Raw genomic sequence first — 12570 nt, forward strand, 5'->3', positions numbered from 1 at the left:
CTCCTGGGCCTTTTCTTCTCCAGAAGATGTCCTGCAAGGTTTAGGACCAGAGTTTTCCTTCTCCTAGATGCAGTGGTGTAGCGTGGGTTGTCAGCACCCGGGGCAAGGCAGGTAATTTGCGCCCCCTAACCTGTGGATTTGCGCCCCCTAACCTGTGGATTTGCGCCCCCTAACCCTTACCCCCAGATGTTGCGCCCGGTGCGGCCGCCCCCCCTGCACCCCCACGCTACGCCACTGCCTAGATGGGCTGCCTTCCCAGGTCGATCCCCATCTGCCCCTCACTGCCTTCTACACAGCCTGCGCAGAAACTGCCTTCTTGACCGACGGACCCACTATTGATCTTGTCTGCGCAATCCACTGGAGCCTATCTTCAGATGCTCATTTCTCAAACTTTTGTGGGAGGGGGGCTCAAACCCCCATCCCCATCCATTCTTCTACACGTTTACGGCCCCAGTCTCCTGATCCACAGTAGAGCAGCCATTTGGATGAATTGTACATGGCCTTGCCAACTGAGGAGCGCCAGAATCTGTGGGGATGAGCACTCATCCTCTGGCATCGAAAGAGGAAACAGAACAGGACAGCGGAGCCCTCCAGAAAACACGCAACAGGGAAATGACATGTAAACAAAGCAGCTCCTCTTGCCCCTATCCAGCTTAGGAAAGTGGAGAAGCAAGAGTTTGGAAGCTGGATGAGGCCAAAGGAGGCCCAGTATAGCCCAGAACAGTGGCCAAAGTGAAGCCCACATGTAGGACCTGAGGGCAACTGCCCTTGTTATGTACTGAAGTTCTCACCCTGGGCCAGCAGGGGGATACTGTAGTTTTCACTCAGGTCCACATATGCAAATAAGGAATTGAAAGTGACGTTCAGTGATTGGATAGTTACAGAAAATTGTTACTGTTGCGTTGTAGTGGAGCTCTATATAAGCAGGCTGGCTGAACCCTTCAGTTCTGTTCTGGGCCTGTGAATAAACAAGAGCTAGAGCCTGCAAATCATTTCTTGATGAACTGCATTCGACAGCCTTCCCAGCAACCTCCAGTTCCAAAGGAAACCATGATGCCACCTCAGGAATCCAGGCAGGCTTGCGCTCCTGGAAGCTGTTCATTTTAAGATTTATTTTTGTAAACAGGAGTGGGGAACCTTTCTTATCCCCGAGGTCTACATTCGCTACTGGGCAACTTTCCACAGGCCACACGCCAGTGGAAGGCAGGCCAGGGGCAAAAATGAATGCGCTTCAGAGCTTTCCAGTCCTGAACAGTAGGATTGTTAGCATGTCTGCTAAGCAGGTTAGTGCTTACAGCTATGTCAGGTCTTGAGCACCTAGCAATGAAATTCAATTTGCCCAGGATGCATCTGTACAGCGTAGTGTCAGAAAAGGCAGGACTCAGCTGAAGTATCCATGACAGGTGGCTATCCAAACTCTGCTTCAAAACCTTCAAGGAAGGAGAGTCCACAACCTCCTGAGGGAGACCGTTCCACTATTGAACAGCTCTTACTGTCAGAAAGTTATTCTTGATATTTAGCTGGAATCTCCTTTCTTGTAGCTTGAAACCATTGGTTTGGGTCCTACCCTCCAGAGCAGGATAAAACATGCTTGCTCCATCATCCATGTCACAACCCTTTAGATATGTGAAGATTGTTGTCATATTTCCTCTCACTCTCCTCTTTTCCAGGCCAATTCCCTCAACCGTTCCTCATCAGGCTTGGTTTCCAGACCCTTGATCATCTTGGTTGCCCTTCTCTGCACACGTTCCAGCTTGTCAACGTTCTTCTTAAATTTTGGTGCCTAGAATTGGACACAGTATTCCAGGTGTGGCCTGACCAAGGTAGAACAAAGCAGTGCTATGACCACCCTATATTTGTGCATCTGATTATTCCTGCCAAATTGTTGAACCTTACACCTGTCCCAACTGAAATTCATTTTACTAGTTTGCGTCCAGTTCTCCAATCGATTAAGGGCATACTGAATGCTGTTTTCTATCTTCTGCAGTGTTATCTACCTCTCCCGGTTTAGCATCATCTGCTAATGTGATAAGCAGTTCCTCTATTCCTTCATCAAATTCATTTATAAAGATGTTGAACAACACTGGCCCCAGGACAGAACATGTGGCACCCCACTTGCCACTTTTCCCAGGATGACAAGGAGCCATTAATGAGCATCTTTGGGTTTGGTCAGTCACCTAACAGGAACATAGTCTAGCCCACATTATATCAGTTTCTCTGCAAGAAGATGACTTCGTCAAAAGCCTTACTGAAATCAAGACATACTACATCCACAGCATTCCTCGGATCCACCGGGCTTGTAACGCTCTCAAAATAAGAAATAAGCTTTGTCTTGCATGACTTGCTTTTGAGAAACCCTTGCTGGCTCTTAGTCATCGCAACATTCTTTTCTATGAGTTCGCAGTTCAGTTATCTATTCTAGGACCTTTCCTGGTATCGATGTTAAGGTGAGGCAGGTGCCTGGCCTCCTCACCCCACCTCAGCTTTTGAAGATGGAAAACAACATCAGTGTAGCACAAAAGGTACTGCAGTGGAACATCTACAATTCTGTGATCTGAAAAGGGGGCAGAAATGATAGCTTTGGCTGCTGCATCACAATATTGGACACTTCTGAAGACACCCTTAATTATATCCCTTCTTTTTTATTTTATAGGTCCACAGGTTCCTCACTCCCTGGTTTGAGGGAGGGTGGAATTTGAACCCACAACCACAACGATGCAACCCAGTGGGAGTTAGGGTAGCCACTGCAGGCCTACTGTCATTCTGCCTTGTCACAAATGCCCTTCCGCACCTTGGCCCTTTGATTTCCAGCTCCTTCTTTTTGTTCTACCGTTCTGTTCCATTTCAGCCTGTTTCACACTTTTATTCATTTTAGGGGTGTGTGTGTGTTTGATTTGCTGTCTTTCATTTTGCCTTGGGGGTGGAGAGCCAAACACCGTGGCCCCATCCAATGGCCCGATTGCACCTTCTACCTCCTAGGAAGACTAGCTCAGCAAGCGGGACACTAGCTTGGCCAGAGAAGGAGCAGCTGCGGTGAGCTTGCTTCCGCCGCTCCTGACCATAAAGAGCGCTAAGCTACCATTGCAAATTGCCCTGGAACTGTGGAACCAGAGGGAAGTATGCTGTTGGCTTCTGCTGTCTTTCAAGAGGCTGAAGGTCACACCCCCTGGCTCCCCAGAAGATAAGCAGTGTGCCCTTATCCATTGGCCAGATAAGAAAGAGCTGCAGAGAGTTTATTTGTGTTTATTATTGTGTTTATTATTATTAATTGCTACATATACTCCTTTTACCACCACCTTGTGAACCAATTTGACTGAAAGACACCAAAAAAATGGATGGATCAAAAGGATGTTGACAAAATGGAACATGTGCAGAGATGATCAATGGTCTGGAAACCAAGAAGAGTTTGGATTTGATATCCCGCCTTTCACTCCCCTTCAGGAGTCTCAAAGCGGCTAACAATCTCCTTTCCCTTCCTCCCCCACAACAAACACTCTGTGAGGTGAGTGGGGCTGAGAGACTTCTTCAAAGAAGTGTGACTGGCCCAAGGTCAACCAGCAGCTACATGTGGAGGAGCGGAGACGCGAACCCAGTTCCCCAGATTACAAGACAACCGCTCTTAACCACTACACCACACTGGCTCTCACCAAGCCTGATGAGGAACAGTTGAGGGAGTTGGGTATGTTTGGCCAGGAAAAGAAGAGACTGAGAGGATATATGACAACCACCTTCAGATATCTAAAGGGCTTTCACATGGACGATGGAGCAAGCATGTTTTATCCTGCTCTGGAGGGTAGGACTCAAAACAATGGGTTCAAGCTACAAGAAAGGAGTTTCCGATTAAATATCGGAAAGAACTCTTCCTGATAGTAAGAGCTGTTCTATAGTGGAACCGTCTCCCTCAGAAGGTTGTGGACTCTCCTTCCTTGGAGGTTTCAAAGCAGAGGTTGGAGGACCACCAATGCATTGCAGAGGGTTGGACTAGATGACCTGTGGAGTCCCTTGCAACAATTCTATGATTCTATAAAAATGAATAAGCAATAAATATGTTTGCAAACTGTTGAGAAAGGTGGAATAAGACAGAGATGGATGCATGTGTGTGTGTGTATAGGAGAGAGAGAGAGAGAGAGAGAGAGAATAAAATACAAATGACTTCTTTGCTGCCCAGTAAGGTGTCCTTTGAGAGTCCCATGGACCGCAAGAAGATCAAACCTCTCCATTCTGAAGGCAATCAGCCCTGAGAGCTCACTGGAAGGACAGATCCTGAAGCTGAGGCTCCAGTACTTTGGCCACCTCATGAGAAGAGAAGACTCCTGGAAAAGACCCTGATGCTGGGAAAGATGGAGGGCACAAGGAGAAGGGGACGGCAGAGGATGAGATGGTTGGACAGTGTTCTCGAAGCTACCAGCATGAGTTTGACCAAACTGCAGGAGGCAGTGGAAGACAGGAGTGCCTGGCGTGCTCTGGTCCATGGGGTCACGAAGAGTTGGACACGACTAAATGACTAAACAACAACAACAACAACAACAAGGTGTCTTTGTAGGGCTGCTAGATTTTTAAAGGGCTCCTATGCTTAAATGTGTTGAATTTCTGCAACATGAGATTGCCTTTCTCATCCCTTGCTGCCAGAGTTTTCCCAACTGTTGGAAACTGCTGTTGTCTTCCATGGCAATGCCTTCCGGCCTCCTTCTCCTTGAGGTATCAGCCTGGAAGCAAAAGGATCACCTCCGCTCTGAAACCTGCAGACGTCTCCACACAGCCGCCTGGGAAGGCTTTAGCAACCGTTGCCACCAAGTCCTTGGGGAGGAATGTCGTGGGAGGGAGGGAGCGAGACAGAGAAAGGGAGGGAGGAGAAGGGCTCGCTTGTTTGAGCTGTGGCGGGCAGGGGAGTCCACCTCGCTTTGCCTAGAACCAGCAGGAACGGGATAGAACAGGCCCTGCGAATTACTTCTCTCCCCTGGGGCTTATCGGAGCAAAAATCAGCCTGATTTTGCTATTGAAAAGGGAAGAGCTTGTGTTGCAGGCCACGTGCTGGAAGAGGGAGCTCTGTGCCAATGGCTTCTTGAAATCTCACCACCCGACTTGAGGGCAGAGGAACTGGAAGGGATGCTGGTGGCAAGGAGCAATTTCGCCAAATTTCTCCAGAAGAGGGGAAATTCTCAGACCTGGGGCTTCACATCAACAGTGACAAGAACATCCACAATCTCCCTCTCTCTCTCTCTCTCTCTCTCTCTCACACACACACACACACAGAGCAACAACAACAACTTGTGTTGTCCCCATTTAGAATCCTCCACAATGTTCCGGGATGTTGTGAAGGGGTGGAGAGAAACGGAGAATATTCAGGGGAAAGTCTGCAAATAAATTTCTCAGGCATTCTCCGAGAGAAATGTCTTCTCCCATTGGCTCCCAGTACGTTTCCGAGCACAATTCAAAGTGTTGGTGCTGACCTTTCAAGCCCTAAACGGCTTCGGCCCAGTATACCTGAAGGAGCGTCTCCACCCCCATCGTTCTGCCCAGACACTGAGGTCCAGCACTGAGGGCCTTCTGGCGGTTCCCTCACTGTGAGAGGCCAAGTTACAGGGAAGCAGGCAGAGGGCCTTCTCGGTAGTAGCGCCCAGCCTGTGGAACGCCCTCCCACCAGAGGTCAAAGAGAAGAACAACTACCAGACTTTTAGAAGACATCTGAAGGCAGCCCTGTTTAGGGAAGCTTTTAATGTTTAACCAACCACTATATTTTAATATTTTGTTGGAAGCTGCCCAGAGTGGCTGGGGAGACGCAGCCAGATGGGTGGAGTATAAATAATAACTTATCATCATCATCATCATCATCATCATCATCATCAATGCTTTTTCCCACTCCAGAAGGTAGGACCCAAACCAATGGCCTCAAGTAACAAGAAAGGAGATTACAGCTAAACATCAGCAAGAAATTTCTGACAGCAAGAGCTGTTCAACAGTGGAACGGACTCCCTCGACAGGTGGTGGGCCCTCCTTCCTGGCCTGGGTTTTTTTTTTAAAGCAGAGGTTAGATGGCCATCTGTCAGGGATGCTTTAGCTGAAATTCCTGTGTTGCAGGGGGGTTGGACAAGATGACCTTTGCGGTCCCCTCCAACTCTACAATTCTATGAAATTCCTACTTGGCTGTAGCAGGAAGTGCTTTTTGGTTCTGCAACATTCACCGACATTCTTATCAGAGCCATCATACTGGACCCCTAAGGCACTGGTACTGGCCCAAATTCTAACAAAATTCATTTTAAAAAAACAACAACCTTAAGCACTTTAAATGCTTCCAGAAATATTATGAAACTGGTCTAGGGAGGAGGCAGGCAAAATGAGAGAGAGAGAGAGAGAGAGAGAGAGAGAGAGAGAGAGAGAGAGAGATGGTTTCCCCATCAGAGTTTTGCAGGAGTGGCCGACAAGGTGAGGCAGTAGTGTACAGCTGTCAACCTGACACCATCATCACTGTTGCTTACCTGGGTGTGGGCAGGGACGAGGCCCCTAGAAGCTTGGCTAAGAATGAGTGTGGCCCTCAGGCCCAACACTGCATATGGATGTATGGCCGCCATTTTGGCCAGGAATTCAGTGGCACTGGAAGGGCTACAGCAACAGCTTAACAAATATTGCCTGCCCCCCAGCAGTCTGCAACTGATTCCCTGCCCAATTCTGCCTTTGTTACTAGGTGGAAAAATAAGTTCGATTGCACCTTTTGTCAATATTATCTTTAGCAAAGTTTCCCACGTTCGGAAATAAATACACTCGACTTCCTCTTTTCTACATTAAACAGTTTGCACTCTTGGCTAGCACTGCCTTAAAAAAATAGCCCAGTGCCCCTTCTAAGATACTATCCAGTGTTACTCTGAAGTAAACCGTCACATAAAGAGTCCAGGTTTTCTTGAGGGTGCTTTGCATCTCAAATTAATAGGGCACATGAGGGAAGAGGAACCATTGTAGAAAAACCAGGCGACAGGGGTCCTTTTATTTGTGTGTATGCAGCCAAATTATTTCATTTATTTATTTTTTAAAAAACTGGATACAAGGCAAGCTGTGATATTTAGCTGATCTGTTGCATGGGCTACAGGAATCCTTTATCAATTGAGAAAATCTAGACAATCTCTTCTTCCCCCTTCCTGCACTCTGAAACAAGAAGTGCACAGAACAACTTTTAAATTAAACCCAGCTCCTGCCGCAAGTCAGATGAGTCACCGACGCTGAACAAAACAGAGATAATTACTTGTTGTGTGAAAGTCAAAGCAATTAGACTGCGCTGGAAGAAAAAGCCAGCTATTGTCTTGGAAATATGTTATGTATGTATTCGGTTTGGAAGAAGTTTTCCTCTACCACCCAGCAAAAGGCCGTAGAACACGATTTCCAATGGTGTAATAAAAACAGAAATTTCTGCAAATCTTTCTGAAGGGGATTCAGTTGACCCCTTCCCCCTTTTATTAGCGACACCACGGGAAGAAGAAATCTACACACACTCCCCGCCACGCTGGGAAAGTTCCCAGTCTGCACCTCTCGTATTCTGGCCTGACAGCACGCTACTCTTAGAAGCATAGGAGCCCTGCGGCGAGGAAACATGGCAACCCCGAGAAATGTAGCGGGAAAACACAGACCTAAATGCTGCCTTCAAATCAAACACTTGGGAAGAAGTAGCCCTTTCTGCCTTGGATTGGATTCGATCCAAATAAACCGGTTTGCTTCTAAAGTCACTTTGTGAGATTCTGTGTCATCCTGTCCTCAGCAGGGACTTTAAAACAGGCCCCAAAGGGGGCAATCGTAGGCGACCTTTAACTACGCTTTGTCTGCAAACGGGCTGCCAAACGGGTCCACAGCCTCACGCAGCTCTGTCCCTTGCCAAAGGAACTTGGGAGATTCCACTTACCTTCTTATCCAGATTCTCTCCTCTTTTTCTTCCTGCCACCCCAAATGCACCACTGAGCAGATCGCCGGCTCCTTGACACGCTCTCTCCTCTCCTGGGCTCCCTCTGGCAGACGGGGGCATGGCAAAGAGGAAGGTAATTCAATAGTGTACTTAAGCAGGGCGGTGGAGGCCTGCCTCCCAGCGAGTCACACCCATCCTCTCACATGAGAATCGGCAGAGCAGCAGTCTGCAGCCAGGAGCAGCTTTCGACGGAAAGTTTCGGCACTCCACAGAGCAAGGAAATGAAACCATGGCTATTGCTGCTCTCTCGACTGGGCAAAACAGTTAAGCAGACCTCTTTCTCTCTCTGACACAAGAATTACCAACAGTAGAAGAGTGGCAGGTGATGGATTTTATGGAGCTGGCTGCACTCACTGGGAGAATCCGCGACCAGAAAGAAGAGGAATACCAAGAAGAGTGGAAGAAATTTAAAGACTATTTGAATAAATATTCTAATATTAAAGATTTGTAATTACTTGAAAGAACCAATTAGGCCTAGGATTAAATAAATAAATGAGAAATAGAATGATAAGAAAAGTTGGGAAATTTGATTATAACCTGAATATTGTTTTTTTAAAGAGAATAATGATATTGGAAACTGCTACATCCAATTACAAGGAAATTCAGATGGAAAAGATTTGAGGGAGTCAAGTAATATGTTTATGAAGTTGGAGTTTAACTGATTAATTAAGTTCTGTTGTATTTGTGTATGTGGTGTTGTTTTTGGGTATTATCTGTGAACTTTGTAACATGTTATCTCTTTTTCTTTTCTTTTCTTATTGTTTTTCTTATTTTTGTTTTGTTGAAGTTATGTCTTTGTATGAAATTCAATAAATATTATTGGGGGGGGGAAGACCCCTCCTCTCTCTCTGACGCACAAACTTTTTACCTAGGATGTTCTGTTAGGCATTGCAGGTGTGAAGCGGTGCATGTTTGCTGCTCGGCAAAGTTTCGGATGCAACAAACTTTGAAATGCAGCTATCCTTCAAATGCACCGTCCTCTGAATTTTGCGTTGCCGTTCGCCAGCCAGGAAAAAAAGGGCACAAAATGAGCGTAAAAATGCAGACATTTGCAAAAATTATATTCGAAAAATTACTATTTTATGGATTGCATTTGTATCCCACCTTTTTCCTTCAAAGGGCTGAAGGTGGCGAATGTGGTTTTCCCCGCACTTGTCAGTGAATCCCCACAACCACCTTGTGAGGTAGGTTGGAGTTGAGAGATGGTGACTGGTCCAAAATCAGTGAGTGGGGATTTGAACTCCAAACCTCCCAGGTCCTTGTCTGACCTCTAACCACCAGATCACACTGCATTGCATCAGGAAAAAAGAGATATTGCAAAAATGTGTTTTAGGTAAGAATCCATATGAAAATGTGCATGGTATGGGCAGTGTTCACATTGCTGGGATGGCTCAGTCAGTACAGCATGAGGCTCTGAATCTCAGTGTCCTGGGTTCAAACCCAATGTTGGGGGAAAATATCCCTGCATTGGAGGTGGGTGAACTAGATGGTTCTCAGGGTCGCTTCCAGCTTTGCAAATCTGTGGTTCTATCTGCTGGCGAGACATCACCTTGCCAACAAAGGTCCGTTCAAGCTATGGTTTTCCCAGTAGTGATGTATGGAAGTGAGAGCTGGACCATAAAGAAGGCTGATCGCCAAAGAATGGATGCTTTTGAATTATGGTGCTGGAGGAGACTCTTGAGAGTCCCATGGACTGCAAGAAGATCAAACCTCTCCATTCTGAAGGAAATCAGCCCTGAGTGCTCTCTGGAAGGACAGATCGTGAAGCTGAGGCTCCAATACTTTGGCCACCTCATGAGAAGAGAAGACTCCCTGGAAAAGACCCTGATGCTGGGAAAGATGGAGGGCACAAGGAGAAGGGGACAACAGAAGACAAGATGGTTGGACAGTGTTCTCGAAGCTACCAGCATGAGTTTGACCAAACTGCGGGAGGCAGTGGAAGACAGGAGTGCCTGGTGTGCTCTGGTCCATGGAATCACGAAGAGTCGGACACGACTAAACAACTAAACAACAACAACAATTTATTATTTATACCCCGCCCATCTGGCTGGGTTTCCCCAGCCACTCTGGGCGGCTTCCAACACAATATTAAAATACAACACAGTGGTGCCCCGCAAGACGAATGCCTCGCAAGACGGAAAACCCGCAAGACGAAAGGGTTTTCCGTTTTCAGAGGTGCTTCGCAGGACGAATTTCTCTATGGGCTTGCTTCGCAAGACGAAAATGTCCTGCGATTCTTGAGGTTTTTTTCTGCTCCCCAACCCCTTTTTCTAAAGCGCTAAGCTGCTAATAGCCTTTTAGCAGCTAATCCGCTAATCCCTTAAGCCTTTAATAGCCATTAATAGCCCTTAAACTGCTAATAGCGCTAATAGCGCTAATCCGCTAATGGGCTTGCTTCGCAAGACGAAAAAACCGCAAGACGAAGAGACTTGCGGAATGGATTATTTTCGTCTTGCGAGGCACCACTGTAGTCTATTAAACATTAAAAGCTTCCCTAAACAGGGCTGCCTTCAGATGTCTTCTAAAAGTTTGGTAGTTGTTTTTCTCTTTGACATCTGGTGGGAGGGTGTTCCACAGGGCGGGTGCCACCACTGAGAAGGCTTTCTGCCTGGTTCCCTGTAACTTGGCTTCTCGCCATTTTTGCAAGAATGACTTTGCCTTCTTTTTGCAAAAGGATCTGGAGATGTGCCGGACTTAAGATCGGAAAGCAAGGAGGAACCAAAATGGATAGAATCTGTCTGTCACAAGGTGGTAAGTGACTCTGGATTCCTGCCATGATTCGCCTCAGCAGCATTCTCATGTAATGTGCGAAACAGCTCTTGTGGGAGCAGACCTGTGCATTATTCCAGCGCTCAAGTGAATTTGAGAAATGAGGGAGGTTTCCCCCTTCTCATTTGTTTCCAAGATGCTGGACTTTCAGACAGGAAGAGCTTTTTGACAGTGAAGCCGACTCCTTCACTGGACGGTGTGGTTTTTTTTAGCAGAGGCTCAATGGCCATCCACCATGGATGTTCTGTTGAGATCCCTGCATTGCAGGTGGTTGGACTAGATGACCCCAGGGGTCCCTTGCAACTCTCCAATGCTATGATTAAGGCAGGCAGATGAGGGAGTAGCTAAGAGCAGACTTAGTCCTAATGGACCAGCCTCCAGTGCCTAGACCATGGGTAGGCAAACTAAGGCCCAGGGGCCGGATCTGGCCCAATTGCCTTCTAAATCTGGCCCACAGATGGTCCGGGAATCAGTGTGTTTTTACATGACTAGAATGTGTCCTTTTATGTAAGATGCATCTCTGGGTTATTTTTGGGGCCTGCCTGGTGTTTTTACATGAGTAGAATGTGTGCTTTTATTCAAAATGCATCTCTGGGTTATTTGTGGGGCATAGGAATTCATTCATTTTGTGTGCGTGTGTGTGTGTGTAGACACACACAGACACACACACAGACACACAGACACACACACACACAGTGGTACCTTGGGTTACATATGCTTCAGGTTACATACGCTTCAGGTTACAGACTCCGCTAACCCCGAAATAGTACCATGACAGTGAATTAATATGATTCGGCAGAGCAAAAATCTTGCTCTGCACAGAGAAGACATGGGTGAGCCTTTTCCCACCCATCCACCCAGTTGCTACATGGGAGAACAATGGCCAGAGTGGTGGTGACTGGAGACAGACACAGAAACATACTGGCTAAGTGTTGGACCTTGAGGCTCCTCTGGAAACCTAAAGGGGAAGCGAGATCTATGGGGGTGCCAATGCTCAGAGCCCCTCCACCCGATGCTCAGGTTGTATGGAGGTGTAAATAAAAACATATACCCAAAAGACGGCACAGGTCTCTGCTGACTTTCCTTCCTACAGTGTGGTGTAGTGGTTAAGAGTGGTGGACTCGTAATCTGGTGAACCGGGTTTGATTCCCCGCTCCTCCACATGCAGCTGCTGGGTGACCTTGGGCCAGTCACACTTCTCTGAAGTCTCTCAGCCCCACTCACCTCACAGAGTGTTTGTTGGGGGGGAGGAAGGGAAAGGAGAATGTTAGCCGCTTTGAGACTCCTTTGGGTAGTGATAAAGCGGGTTATCAAATCCAAACTCTTCTTCCTAGGAACAACGAACCCTAAGTCAGTGCTTGGAACCGCCTGGAGTCTCTTGGAGATTGAGTTAGAGCATAACATACTAGGGTAAAGTGTGCATACGAGTGCATATTATAGTGAAAAGGACATGCTCAAATGCATTGTATTGGGAGAAAATGCTTTGCATTATATTGAAGAAATTCACACGAACGTTGGCGAAATTTCACGAGGATTAATTTTCAGAAAATGTCACATACTCATGTGGGAAATAGGGGGAACTGAAGTTAAGATTGGAAAGATGAGAAACAGAGGGAAACCAAAATGGATAGATTTGCCTCTCCCTCTGCTTTGCATGCAAATGTCCCACATTCAATCCAGGTAGGGCTGGGAGATGCTCCCTGCTTGAAATCCTTGAGAAAACCTTTTTGTTTTTGTTTGGTTTTGTAGTGTTTAAATTGTTCAAAAAGCAATAAACATTATTTTTTTAAAAAAGAGAAAACCCATCAGTAAGTGCAGATATTACTTAGCTATGGGTACCATCTGTGTATGCATGC

General features: G+C 46.8%; 1 protein-coding gene across 1 annotated transcript in view; it reads right to left on the reverse strand.

Moving 5' to 3' along the window:
• Nucleotides 1-8052, reverse strand: part of VILL (villin like) — a 53468-nt gene extending 45416 nt beyond the window's left edge. The window contains 1 exon segment of the mRNA XM_083406863.1: nucleotides 7886-8052. The gene's annotated coding sequence lies outside the window, so the exon portion shown is untranslated.
• Nucleotides 8053-12570: the final 4518 nt, after the last annotated feature.

This window comes from Podarcis tiliguerta (assembly GCF_965153285.1).
Source record: "Podarcis tiliguerta genome assembly, chromosome: 12".
Classification (NCBI taxonomy): Eukaryota; Metazoa; Chordata; class Lepidosauria; order Squamata; family Lacertidae; genus Podarcis; species Podarcis tiliguerta.